The 12,855-nt window shown below is 36.5% G+C and overlaps 1 protein-coding gene and 1 long non-coding RNA gene across 4 annotated transcripts in view; one reads left to right on the top strand and one right to left on the bottom strand.

The window, feature by feature from the left end:
* The window catches only part of LOC119529711, a 34,816-nt gene extending 31,352 nt beyond the window's left edge, over positions 1 to 3,464 (top strand). Inside the window, exon 3 of the long non-coding RNA XR_005215921.1 lies at positions 3,310 to 3,464. This is a non-coding gene — a long non-coding RNA (uncharacterized LOC119529711). The remainder of the gene's footprint in view (positions 1 to 3,309) is intronic.
* Positions 1 to 12,855, bottom strand: part of BANK1 (B cell scaffold protein with ankyrin repeats 1) — a 340,362-nt gene that overhangs the window by 109,625 nt on the left and 217,882 nt on the right. The window lies entirely within an intron of this gene.

The following is a 12,855-nucleotide window of genomic DNA, read 5'->3' as shown; positions in this document are numbered from 1 at the left end:
AATGGGAAAAGTAAAGAGCTATGTTGTTGAAACACTTCATTGTTAAATAGTTCATAGTAATGAGGATATATCTCTTTAAGAGAACAGTGAGCTTAAACTGAACAGCTAGACAGAATTAGGGAGTCAATTAGCTTCCCTGTGACTCAATTTTGTCATCTTTAAATTGGACACAATATAATAATATTGTCTTTTCCAACTCACAGACTATGTGAAAGTGTTTTAGATGTAAAAGGAAATATTACTTTGGTTTCCATTTGTAAAAGTCAATAATACTGCATAACATCAACCACCAAAAAATGAGCTAGCTCATATGTGTGCCAGGGGATTTTTCACATAATATGAGAAAGAGCAAGTGACTGTAAGAACTTATGAAAGTAAAGCATAATGACTATTTTCCATCACTAGAGGAATTTAGCACTTCTTGGAATTTTCACATCATGAAATAGTCTATTTAGATCATTCATCCCCATGAAAAATATCACCAGCAGCAGAGTTTATGAATAAGGCCATAGATTGTAGTGGTTAAGTAAGCAAGCTCTGGACTCAGATAATCATGTTGAAATTACTACACCATTTATTAACTGCATGATTTGAGGCAATTACTCAATCTAAGCTGAAGTTTCCTGATCTGTATAACAGAGATTATAATGAAACATACTCAGTAAGGTTTTTTTTTTTTTTTAAGTATTCATATAAATAATTAAAATTAAATATCTAGGGAGTTTTAGATGACAAGATACTAGGTAAGGTGGTCTTACTGTTTATAATAAACAGGACTATTCCAGGCAGATTCCTAAGTTTTACCATATGTCTAATGTTGGTGCATACAAATTTCTACAAAATAAGTCAGTAATTCTTTCTTTTTTTCCTGCTTTTCACATATTTTGGTTAACAGAACATTTGCAGGCATACTTAAAAGATATGAAGTATCTATTTCATTGTCCCACAGGAGTCTATAATTGGGTTTTCATTCTAATTTACTTGATTTCAGCATTGTTTATTGCCTGTATAACGAGAAAGCTCAAGCTTTCTTGCGTAACAACTTTAAGTTATACTTCTTGCCAGTTACTTTTCATAATTTATAACACAGTCTATACCAAGTGGCATGGACAGTTCACCTGTCATTCATCATCTGGCAACACACCTGTGAAGGTCCACCACACACCTGCGTGCTGTGGCACACCTGTGACAAACTTGATATACTTAGGACTCTGTCTTAGTTGGCCAGAGTTTGCCATAACAAAGTAGCACAAACTGACTGGCTTCAGCTATCTATTGTCTCACAGTTTGGACTTCCGAGGTCTGCAATGTTCTGGTGATGGTTTGCCAACAATCTGTGGCATAACTCAATCTCTGACTTTGTCACATGGCTGTCTTCTCTATGTTTCCTACAGACTGTCCAAATTTCCTCTCCTTATGAGGACACCAGTAATATTGGATTAGGACTCACTCTAATCTGGTTTGTCCTCAACCAATAAGGTCTTTGAGATCCTTTTTCCAAATAGGATCACATTCATGGGACTGGGGGTTAGTACTTGAACATATCTTTTTGGGGGACACAATTCAATCCATCACAGGCTGTGTGTGTAGAATCCTACTACATATATATTTTGAATTATCACAGACAAGGCTTAAGAAAATCATATTTTGTTTTCATATCTCATTCTGGGTTGAATCTAAGGAAAGGAAAACCAGATTTTACTGATTTTCCATACCAGCTATTTGGTTTTCTCTGAGCAAACATTATCCATCTGGGGAATATGGTATGGTCAAGAGATATTTCCCAAGTGGGGATTGTGAAGACTGGCTGAAAGGTTATATGAACATTTTAGATGGAAATTAAATACGAGTGAATTGACATCCACCCTGGCTTTTCTCATTTTCTATTTAATTAAATTTTCAAGATTTAGAGGGCAAGATGACTTTTTTGGAGTGAATATATCATCTAAAATGAGGCTAACAGTGTTTTCTTTCCATGTTTGTTTGTTGTTTTGATCTCCCTCGAGGATAATGGAGGTAACAGGACAGGGATATAATAAAATAATAAGGATTGTGGATTGTTCATTTCTGAAACTTTCCCACAGCTCATTATTTTACCTTTCTACTTCTGACTGTTACAGGAAATTCCTGAAAATTGGAACAATATTTCACTGTACATTTGCCAAACTCTCTTTCCTCAACTATTCCCAAATCTTAAAACTATCTCCATAGCCCTAAAACTACATAACCCTAGTCTTGATTAGTTCACTCCGAGGACAACCATGACAACAGTAGGTATTTCTTGAATCCTAATGTGTGCCAGTTTATCTAATCCTCACAACAGTCCTGTGAGATAACAGTGCCTGATATGCAGCAGGAATTCAATCAAGGATGCAATCTAGAGTCGAGTGGAATGATAGGAATTCAGAGGAGGAAGTGGAGGCTTAGGGAGATTAATTTACCCAAGGTCACACAGCTAGTAAAATCCTTTAAAACTCAAGGCTGTCTGACACAAAAGACTGGGTTCTCTACTCTTCCTCTCTAACTTAACAATATATTTCTGTCCAAACTTATTTAAAATCATCTATATGTATTCCTCCTCCAGATCTATAGCAATGCAAAGGTAAAGAAGGGATCTTAAATTTAAAGCTATTTTAGCATCTAAAGTCATTCTATGCAAAGAGTTAACCCTTAATCCGTACTCCTTACACAAGGGCTTAGGTAGAGGAGAAATTATGACAAATTTTGATCTCTGATTATATGAACTTTACCTAAAAATTAGCCTGATGGGAGGAAGTGTGAAATTATACTCTATGTATAACTTTGCTGGTATGGAAGCACGGTAACAATGCTATTTTCTACTCCTTACTCACTCTACCTACAAAGGAAGATTTGTTTCTCGTCCATCTACAATAACAAGCAGGTGTCTATTTCATTCAGGAATATAATTCTCTAGACTCTACACTTGTATTCTTAGCCCAGATACATTTGAACTCTGAATTTAGTGAAAGGGGCTGTTTAATTTTCAAACCTAATATGTATTTCAGATGACTCAACTTTCTAAGTTGATTTTGTTATTTTTTTTTTAGTTCTTTGCCTCTCCACTTCTTCAAGGTCAAGTATAGACAAGTTCAGGACCCTGATCTGACTGTGTTCTCTGTATTTTGATCCTATTTACAAAAGAAGCAGCACATTCTATCTTTCTTTATCAAATATAAGTTCCAAGTCATACCTAAGCATACTGAAATCTGTCTATGTAGTAGAGACAGTTCCCTGATGAGCTCACATCTCAGACATTATCTCACAACAGTTTTCTTTGTCTGCTTTCAGAAACCTTCAGCACTCACAAGTGTCTGGAAAAGGAGGATGGTTTCTCATATATTCTGCATTACCACTATCACCTTTGGATGTTCCAGTTCTCAATAAAATTTTATCATCACAGCATTTTCAAAATATTATTTCATTACCTTTGCAGTCAACTTTTCTCTTGCTTTCCCATGGGAGAGTTTTTTTTTTTTTTTAATCTATTTGGAATTCTTGCTTCCTGCCTCCTATATAAGAAATTTTCTAGCATTTGCATGACAGGTGAAAGAAGATTTTGCAATGATTTTTATTTCATTTCTTAAAAATCTCCTGCTATTTTAAAAATGTCCATTTCACATTCAAGTTGTCCTCATTTTCTTCTTGACCAGTGTCCTTGGACTTTTGTTCTGTGGGAGCACAGATCCCCCCAGTAGTCTTGCTAAATTTCTGTTTCTCTCACTGCAGCTAGTGGTGCATGCAGGGAAGGTGCACTTTTTCACTCTCTTCTCTGCACTAATCCTCACTCAGTCAGCCGGGAGCCTGAAAGTTCATTTCTGTCTCCTGGTAGACTCTGCAGTCTATCTTTAAGACCACATTTTTGCCAGTAAGAAGGAAAAAAAAAAAAAAGCAACTTTTCTGTACAATTCCATTTCACATCTGAAGTTTTCCATGTAGACCCAAATCTATCCAAACTTTGCAAAGTCTGTAACATTAGAACGCCATTTCAGCAGTCACATCTCAATGTTCTTTATATTTTGTGCCTAAATTGAATATGCTGTTTTCTTCCTCTGGCTGTTTAATAGCTTCTCTGCAAATGCTTTCCAGCAATTTTGTGGCTTTCCTATAAACTCATTTTAACATTTGTCATGTATTGTTCCATCCCAAAAGATTAGATCAAATGATTTCTTGCCTATAATTTGAATTGCAGTAAATATACCTTTTGGCATAATTCCCAATGGATTATTGATGCCTCCTCCCAGCCTCCATAGCCTCTTGTGTGGGCATTTCTTCTTATCAATTGTGTATCTTACTCTGAGAAGAAATCTTTTCAAAGATTCGTGTGAACCCCCACACCCCAGCCCCTCCCCAGAGATCCCTTTTCTTCCCGTTGCATATGGGGAACAGAGATTCTCCTCCCTTCTATGCTATGCTTTAGCCAGGTTTTTTCCATCTCTTGCTTTCCCCAGCTTGATGTTCTGCAACTAGTTGTTGAAAACAGTTAAGTTTTATGCTTTTGAATCTTATCCTGAATTATCCTAAAAGTCCTTTGTTTCCACACTGCTTTTTAATGTTAACTTCACTACTCGCAACAACCCTCTTCCTTTCATTTCCCCAGTTACCTTTTCATATCTACTCCTTCAGCTTAGCTTGTTCCTTTCCTCATGACTAATAATAGAGTTAAGGTTTAAATCTAAAGAGGTATGATATACAAGTGGAATTCAGACAGTCTAGTACATGAAACCTGATTCTGCTATATTTGAGCTAGATGACTTCAGGCAAGTTATTAAAACTTTCAAAGCAACAATATCTTTTTCAGTAAAACAAAAATAAAATTTGGATAATTGTAGAGACCTTGTAGGTTTTCTGAATTTAATGTTATTTTTTCTGAATTTGCTACCCATTTATTTTCTTTGAATATCTACTGTATACACTCCCCCAAATTTGATTATATCTCTCACTCCCTCATCTGTGCTGCTCTGACTCTCAAGTTTTCTTTCACCACACTGACCCTTATTGTATTGTAATTATTTCTCTAGAGACAGCACAGTGATGTAATTTTTAGTGTGACTTCTGGACTCAGAAACCTGACTCTAAATTGCCTTGGATTCTCCATGCTTAGTTTCCTCTATAAACTGAAGATCATAATAGTATCTACTCATATGATTGTTATGAAGAATAAATGAAGAATAAAGGACTTAAAATAGTGTCTGGTACATAGTAACTGCTCACTAAACATTAGCTGATATTTGTGTAATTCCATTCATATGTGGTCTCTGTGATGTTGACAGTTGTATCCACTCATTTATTTCTCCTTAGAAGCAAGCATATTACCTAGAATACAATGCATGCTCAAATAATGTTTACTGAATTGGACTAAATTGAGTAAAGCATCTAGAATACACTTTCTGGCTTGTGCAAGGCACTTGGACAATGTTTGCTTTCCTTGGAACAAGTTTTACTGCTTTCTTCATTTGGAGAAAATTTGTCACAGAAAAGCTGTGCGAATTCAGTAGCCCATTAACTGGAATTCAGGTGGACTGCTCCAGGACCCGACTGTACGGATGGAGCTCACAGCTTCCTAGTCTGGCTGTCTGGCCAATGGTTAATACATCTTACCCACGAATGCATTTTTGTGCAATGTATTCTGGCCCTGTGAGTCAAGACATGAGGTGGGCCACAAATGGCAGTTTGAAGTATGTCTGAGACCAGCAATAACCAAAGATCACTTGGGGTCCCAATCTATTTCCTAATAAAAAATTAGTTGAATATCTCTGAATAAAAGAAATAAGTATTTTCTACATAGAATGACAAGCTACTTGCTTTTCTCCCTCTCTTTCACCCTTTTAGAAGCTTGGAAATATTCAAAGAATTGCATAACATTACTCTTCATGATGTCTATCATAGCCAGATTTAACAATTTATTATTATTATTTAAATCCAAGACTTGTGGTTCCACTACTACTTTCTGAAGTCTTGCCTTGACTCTTGGCAATGAAAGGGAGTCTAATAAAAATTTGCTGAAGGCAAAATAAGATGTTCGTTTAAAAAAAATTCTTTAAATTTTGACCTAAATTTATGAAGAAGAAGAAGAAGATAAAGGATAAAGGGGAAGAAGAAAGAGGAAAAGATTGTTACAGAAAGGGGAGATAGAGTAAATATTCAGTGAATGGTTACAGGTTCTGATGAAAAATAAAATTTCTTCTTGACTGGTATCTTCTATTGTCTATATACTTGTATGAATTTTAATCTCATTACCTTTCTAACAGAATAACAGAAGAATAAACTTATTTAGAAGAGAAATGAACTTATGTTAGGGAAAACCTTCCTGGAAAACAAATCTTCCCATGTGTTTCATTTCGATAATTTCATTTGGATTTCATTAAGCAGCAAGCTACAAGGCAAATGGACATTGACCTTTGGGGCAAGAGGGTTACTAAACCTTCCCAAATGTCATAAGACTATAAATTAGTTCAGAGTACATTACTCAGCATGTTTCACATGATTATAAAATGAAAATTTCTGAAGAAAGGTCATATCAGTACTTCAACTGGGAATTTATGGAACTTATATGACAACATTGGCAGATAATCAGAGCACTCGGTGGGTGTCCAACCATCTAGGTCTATCTCAGAGGTAGCCTAACCAATATAAGTAACATCAGGGAGCTGAGCTTTTTGCAGAGAAGTTCCATGATGCTCTGGTATTAAAGGACTCACTTGCTGAGACTTGAGACTCACATACCATAAAGTTGCTATATGTGGCTTCTCAGAAGATAATGACTAATTTTTTCAGCATCTTAGCCAGGAGGCTATTTTAAATGAAGAATAGGCTGACATAAATAAAATCATTCTGCAATTCTTTTAGACTCAAATAAACTTTTTTCTAGTGATATTTGTACCCTTTAATTAAGAAGAAATAGGCTTTGCTATCATCCAGGGATTATAATGCTCCTTGTCACATTTGCTTGAATCCAGACCTAACTGTTTGTATACTTTGTGGCACTGCTTTTTATTTAGGTGGTTATGCAATGTAAAAACTCTGCAATAGAGAGTGGCAAAAGCTATTTAGTTTCTTTTGGATTTCAAAATGCCTGTCATTTTAGACTGAAAATGCTTTCTGTTTTTGAGTAATAGTACAGATTAAAAGGGAGATAGCTTTCAAACATAAGTAGGAAAAGGTCAGTATTTTGTCTATTTATTCCTTCTCTAGAACACTTTTTCATTTATTTTAACTTAATCTCATCTCTAATAAAAAAAAAATAGTTAGGCTTATCCATTCCTAAGGGAGAGGAAAAAATTGTTTCAGTAAAGAAGTCATTTAATACAGAGCCTTTGTGAAAAATGATACCCTGTTATAGCTTTTCATATAAATGGATTTTGTAACTTCCATAATTGAACTCCACGGTACATACTAGTTAAAATTACAATATAAAATAACATTATGTACCTATAAAATATAAAATTAAATTATAAAAATAATATGAGCATGTTTCCCAGAGTAGGACACTCTAACAGCCAGAAAAGAGAGCAATTACAATTCTAGTTTATAGATCAGTAAAGATTTTTCAGAATTTTGTTGCTTCTATGGGGCTGTGTGGTGGTGCATTTTTAAAGTAAAGTAGACATGCTATTCATCAGAAAGAAATCTAATAGCATTTTTTATGAGCATATGTAGCCACTTCCCCATGATCTCTTGACCTCATCATCTAATTACCCTATCAGTGATGGATGGCCAACCAAACTTTAGCCCATCCATGATTGATGTTGCAACAATGGGGTGAACAGAAAGTGGAACTCTGCTGATAAGATTCTAGGCTCAAGATACTTGATGTATTCAATGGAAATAAAAACACATATATTGACTCTCTAACAACATGCAACACACTAGATGCTGCTGAAGATACAAAGGTGACAAAATGATAGCTCTTGCCTTTAGTTATACACGGTGTAAAACCTGATGTCAAGTGACTTGTAATTAAAATAAATGCTATGGGAGCTGTCAATGTAGGATGGGTTTTCAGAGATGGAAAAACTAAAATATGTTAGAATTATCAGGAAAGCCTACCCCTATCAAAATGGCAAAGTGAGAAACCACAGAGCTTCATCTCCCCATAGAAGCTTTGAACAACCAGCCAGAGCTGGCAGAAACAGCTTTCCTAAAGCTCCAGAAAACAGTTAAAGGATTGCATCAAGAAGGTGAAATCTGAATCAAGAAAAAGACAACATAAAAGCGGTAGGATCTCCTGATGCCCTGGCTGACCTTTACCCCGTCCCTTAACCTGCTTGGCAGGCAGCTGGCCCTTGCTTTCAAGAGAGGGTCCCTGGTCCCAATTCTGAAGGGAAAAGTAACCCTTGTGCATTTAGTGGGAGCACATATATCTGACCCAATCTGCTTGGTGACAGCCTGAGGGACTGTACCAGGACACTCATCATACACTCACCATCCCAGAACTTGCTCTGTATGTAGAAGGGAGCTCACAGAGCTATCCTGCAGAACTCTATGGGAAAGCAATCAAGTAGTAGCTGCCTGGGCAAGGGACTGCTGACTGTAGGACTTAACACTATAGTGCCCAGAACCATAAGAAAACACCTTCCTATTTAAGTGGGAACATTTATATCATGTAAGTGGGGGAATTCCTGGGGCCACATGTGCAGCAAGGACAAGGGAGGCCACTAGGATTCAGCCTGGAGCAACTCTCTAAACTCATTGTATGGATAAGCTCTGAAGGAGGGCACTCACGCAGGTCAATCTGAAAGACTATGATAGGAGTTTTCTTCTATCCCTTCTCACTTTTTTTTTATTTAGCTCCTGGCATTCAAGGAAAGCTCTGTCATAACACTAGTTGGACAGAAGATTAAGGAACTGATGGCTCAGAATCTAAATTCTGGTGAACATACATTAAAATATCTAGCTTTCAACAAAAGACTACAAAACATACAAAGAAACAGAAAACGATGGCCCAGGCAAAGGAGAAGATTAAAGCATAGAAACCATCAATGTGGAGAAACAGACCTAGGACATACCAAACAAAGACTTTAATGCTCAAAGAACTAAAAGAAAACATGGACAAAAAACTAAAGGAAATCAGGAAAATGATGGATGAAGACAAAGAGAATATCAATAGAGACCTCAAAATTATGAAGAGGAACCCCAAAGAGTTGAAGGCCACAGTAACAGAAATTAAAATTTCCCTAAATGTGTTCCACAGCAGATCAGAGCTGCACATGAAAGAATCAGTAAACTTGAAGGTAAGACAATTGAAATCATCCAGTTTGGAGAGGAGAAAGTAGAAAGAGTGAGGAAAAGTGAACAGGTCCTGAAGAACCTGTGGGAGCACTGTGAGAGTTCCAGAAGGAGAAGAAAATGAGAAAGGGGCAGAGAGAATATTCAAAGAAATAATGGCTGGAAACTTCCCAAATTTAACAAAAGACATGAATATATCCATCCAAGATGCTTAATGAACTCCAAACAGGATAAACCCAAGTAGACCCATTCTGTGACATAATCAAACTGTCTAATGACAAAGATAAAGAGAGTTCTCTAAAACGTGTCAGGGAGAAGCAACATGTCATGTACACGGGAGCCTCAGTGGAGTAAGTGCTGATTTCTCATCAGACACCATGAAGGCAAGAAGGTGTGGGTTGAAATACTTAAAGTGCTGAAAGAAAACAACTGCCAACCAAGAATTTTATATTTAGCAAGATTTTCTTTCAAAAATGAGGTAGAGATTAAGACATTCCTAGATAAACCAAAGCTGAGGGAGTTCTTAAGCACTAGACTGACCCTACAAGAGATGCTAAAAAGAGTTCTGTAGGTTGAAAGGAAAGGACAATAGACAAGAGATCTAAGCCCTGGTGAGGGTAATGACATTAAAGTCAGTACTGTATTTTTGGTTTGCAACTCCACTTTTTCTGACTTCCTAAAGGATCTAAAAGGCAAATATACAAAATGTAATGATAAATCAGTGCTTTGGGACTCATAATTTGTTACAAGAACTAAATAAATGCTGTGTGTCGGGGATCAGGAAGGTATAGGAATATAGTTTCTGTAAACTGTTGAAGTTAAGTTTACCAAAACAAATGAGACTTATAGATTTAGCATGTTAAGTTTAAGCCCCATGGTAATTACAAAGAAAATATCAGAGAATTTGCACAGAAAGACTTATGTATACACTGGAATACAAAGTGGCGTCTGAGGTCACTAGAGAAAGTACAGGTAACAAATGCACTGATGGAAGGTGGGTAAATTTGTATATTTTGAGGGTTAACTTGACAGTATTCTCCTAACTGAACTGCTCATCCTTTACATGCAGCAATTCCACATAGACATATAAATGATTATATGTGTCATTGTTTATAATAGAAAAACTTTGGGAACAAAATAAACATACATCAACAGGAGCTTAAAGAACTTACCTAAACATACCCACACTCTGGAATACTATACATTCATTTAAAAGAATATACTAACATGGAAAATATTTTTAAAAACTCAAATAGAAAAAGCAAATTGCAGAATATTGTTTACAACATAATTATAATTGGTCGAGGCTGGAGTAAAGAGAAACAAGCATCAAAGTATCCATTCAGTTCAAAAGTATCCATTCAGGATAAAGTGACTGGGGAAATGGTGAAGTTGTTAAAAGAAAGAGGGAAATTGGTGCCAGGAGTTGGTTTGCTAACAGATGAATGAGTTAAGCAGACAACTGGAAGAGAAGGTTTGATGGTCAGTTGAGAATTCTGAAGTGACAAATATTTGGAGTCATCTCCATAAAGATGATAGTTGGATCACAGCAGATGAACTCTCTGTGGTAGAGAGCACAGAAAAGAAATATAATCCAGAGGCAAAACCTTGAGTAACACGTGCTTGTAGGCAGGGAGAGAGGGGAAGGAAAAAAACACAGAGAAAGAGAATCAGAGACAAGGAAAGACAACTCAGTTCAGGCAATATCACGAAGGCTGAGATAAGAGAGTGTGAAGAGGGGTGAACCATGTCACATTCTGTAGAAAGAAGTCTACCAAAAGGAAATCTGAGTCAAGTTGATTGGCACTGGAGTTACTGATAAATTTTAAGAGAACAATCTTGGGGAATGAGAGAAAAGAGAAGACAGATTTTAAGGGAGTGGGTGGTAGCACCCCAATTATATATTTGAGTTATACCTCCACTTGCTTTGTAACCTTTCTAATTATTTCATCATCTAGGCACCAGGAAATGAATTGGAAATAAAAGAAAGAAACAGCAATGACAGTAAAATTATTCCTTGTGACTGAACTTACATAAACAGGCACTTGTAGGCCTACATACAAAATTTTCAAATTTGTTCACTAGACACTTCAGTATACCACTTAGCAAGGTAAATTGTTCCCCATTCTTAAGGGACTCAGTTGGATAGAGCTGAGAGGTGAAGGATAAGGCAGGGATTACAATATTTTAAATAGCACAGCAGGAACTGTATTTATTTTCTTTCTCTAGTAAAGAACAGAAATGAAATAAGACACATTTCTCTAATCCATCTGAAACCTTTGGTTTCTTTCTCCACCTAAAGCAAACTGACTTTCTAAAGAACCATTTATTTGCTTTAGATTTTCCTCAAACTGAACTATTTTAAAATAAGAGGTTGATGGTGAAACCAGTGTGATCACTAGAAAAGTAGGGACAATGAAGAAGATTCAGGAGTTCTAAAAGGAGGAGAAATTTTCTTACTTAAATGAGAGTGACAAAAACAAACATGGTTTCATTCCCCAGTGAAATGCATCAGCCATCCTTTTGAAGTTGGGACCTTAATGCCAGTGCTCCCTCCCCTGGGTAACTGAAGAAGCTAACAGTAACACCCTCATCAGAGTTGGGCGCATCAGGAATACGAGAGTCTAGACCTGGCTGTCACCATTTTACTTAGCATATGTTTAAACCTATTCAAAACTTGATTAAATATCATATACAGATTGTAGCACTCACCTAAGTGAGTGATCAACACCTGTAGTAAAGTCACTTTACCTCCATATATTTTCAGCATCTGACCAATTACTTCCTTTTATCTTCCTTCTCAAGTCAGAAAGACAGGAAGAAGATGGTTAAAAAAAAAGGCTTTAGTGATCATCTTGTTCAATCCTTCAATCCTTCCATCTTACAGATGAAGAAACTGAGGCCCTGGGAGGTGACCTTCCCAGGGCTACATGGATTTTTAACGGAAAAAGCAGAGCTAAAAACCCCTGCTACTTGATTCTTAGTCCTTGCTCCTCACATATATGATAAATTCAACAGTTACTTAGCTTGTTGGGGGTTTAATGCTTTAAAAAAAATTACTTACTGATTAATTATTCATGAAGTTTTGTATGTTTGAGCAAAGCTGGACAGAGCAATAGAGAACAAGCTTAGAATCAGAGAGGGAAGACACACTCTACTAATCAACTCCATTTCCTCTCACCACAGGTAGAAATAATTTCCCTTTTTCTCTGCTTGACCCCTATTAATTTCTCCACTGCCTGCCACCTCCTAAGACCTCTGCAGGGTTCTCCACTGTCCACTACATAACTGCCCCCACAAATTGTCACACACCATATTTGTGGGTTGGAAGCAAGCATAGAGGTAGAATTCAATGTAACTGCGAGCATTATAAACTAAACAACAAAAAGCTCTTGGTGACCAACAATTCTGTTTGGGGGCTTCTTTTTCACTATTATCTATTTGTACTTCCTTGCACATGGCTTTGTAAATTATTTACATGTATCACAGAAGTTCTTCAAGGGGAAAGACCATGATGATGAAACTTTTTCATCCATTTTCCTTACAACTCTGTGGTCCTGGGGACCCAGAGAAGACTTAATAAATTTCACTTGCATTTTTAGACTGCAT

The sequence above is a fragment of the Choloepus didactylus genome, chromosome 3 (assembly GCF_015220235.1).
Source record: "Choloepus didactylus isolate mChoDid1 chromosome 3, mChoDid1.pri, whole genome shotgun sequence".
NCBI classification, from domain to species: Eukaryota; Metazoa; Chordata; class Mammalia; order Pilosa; family Megalonychidae; genus Choloepus; species Choloepus didactylus.
This window is presented reverse-complemented; position numbering and strand designations above follow the sequence as displayed.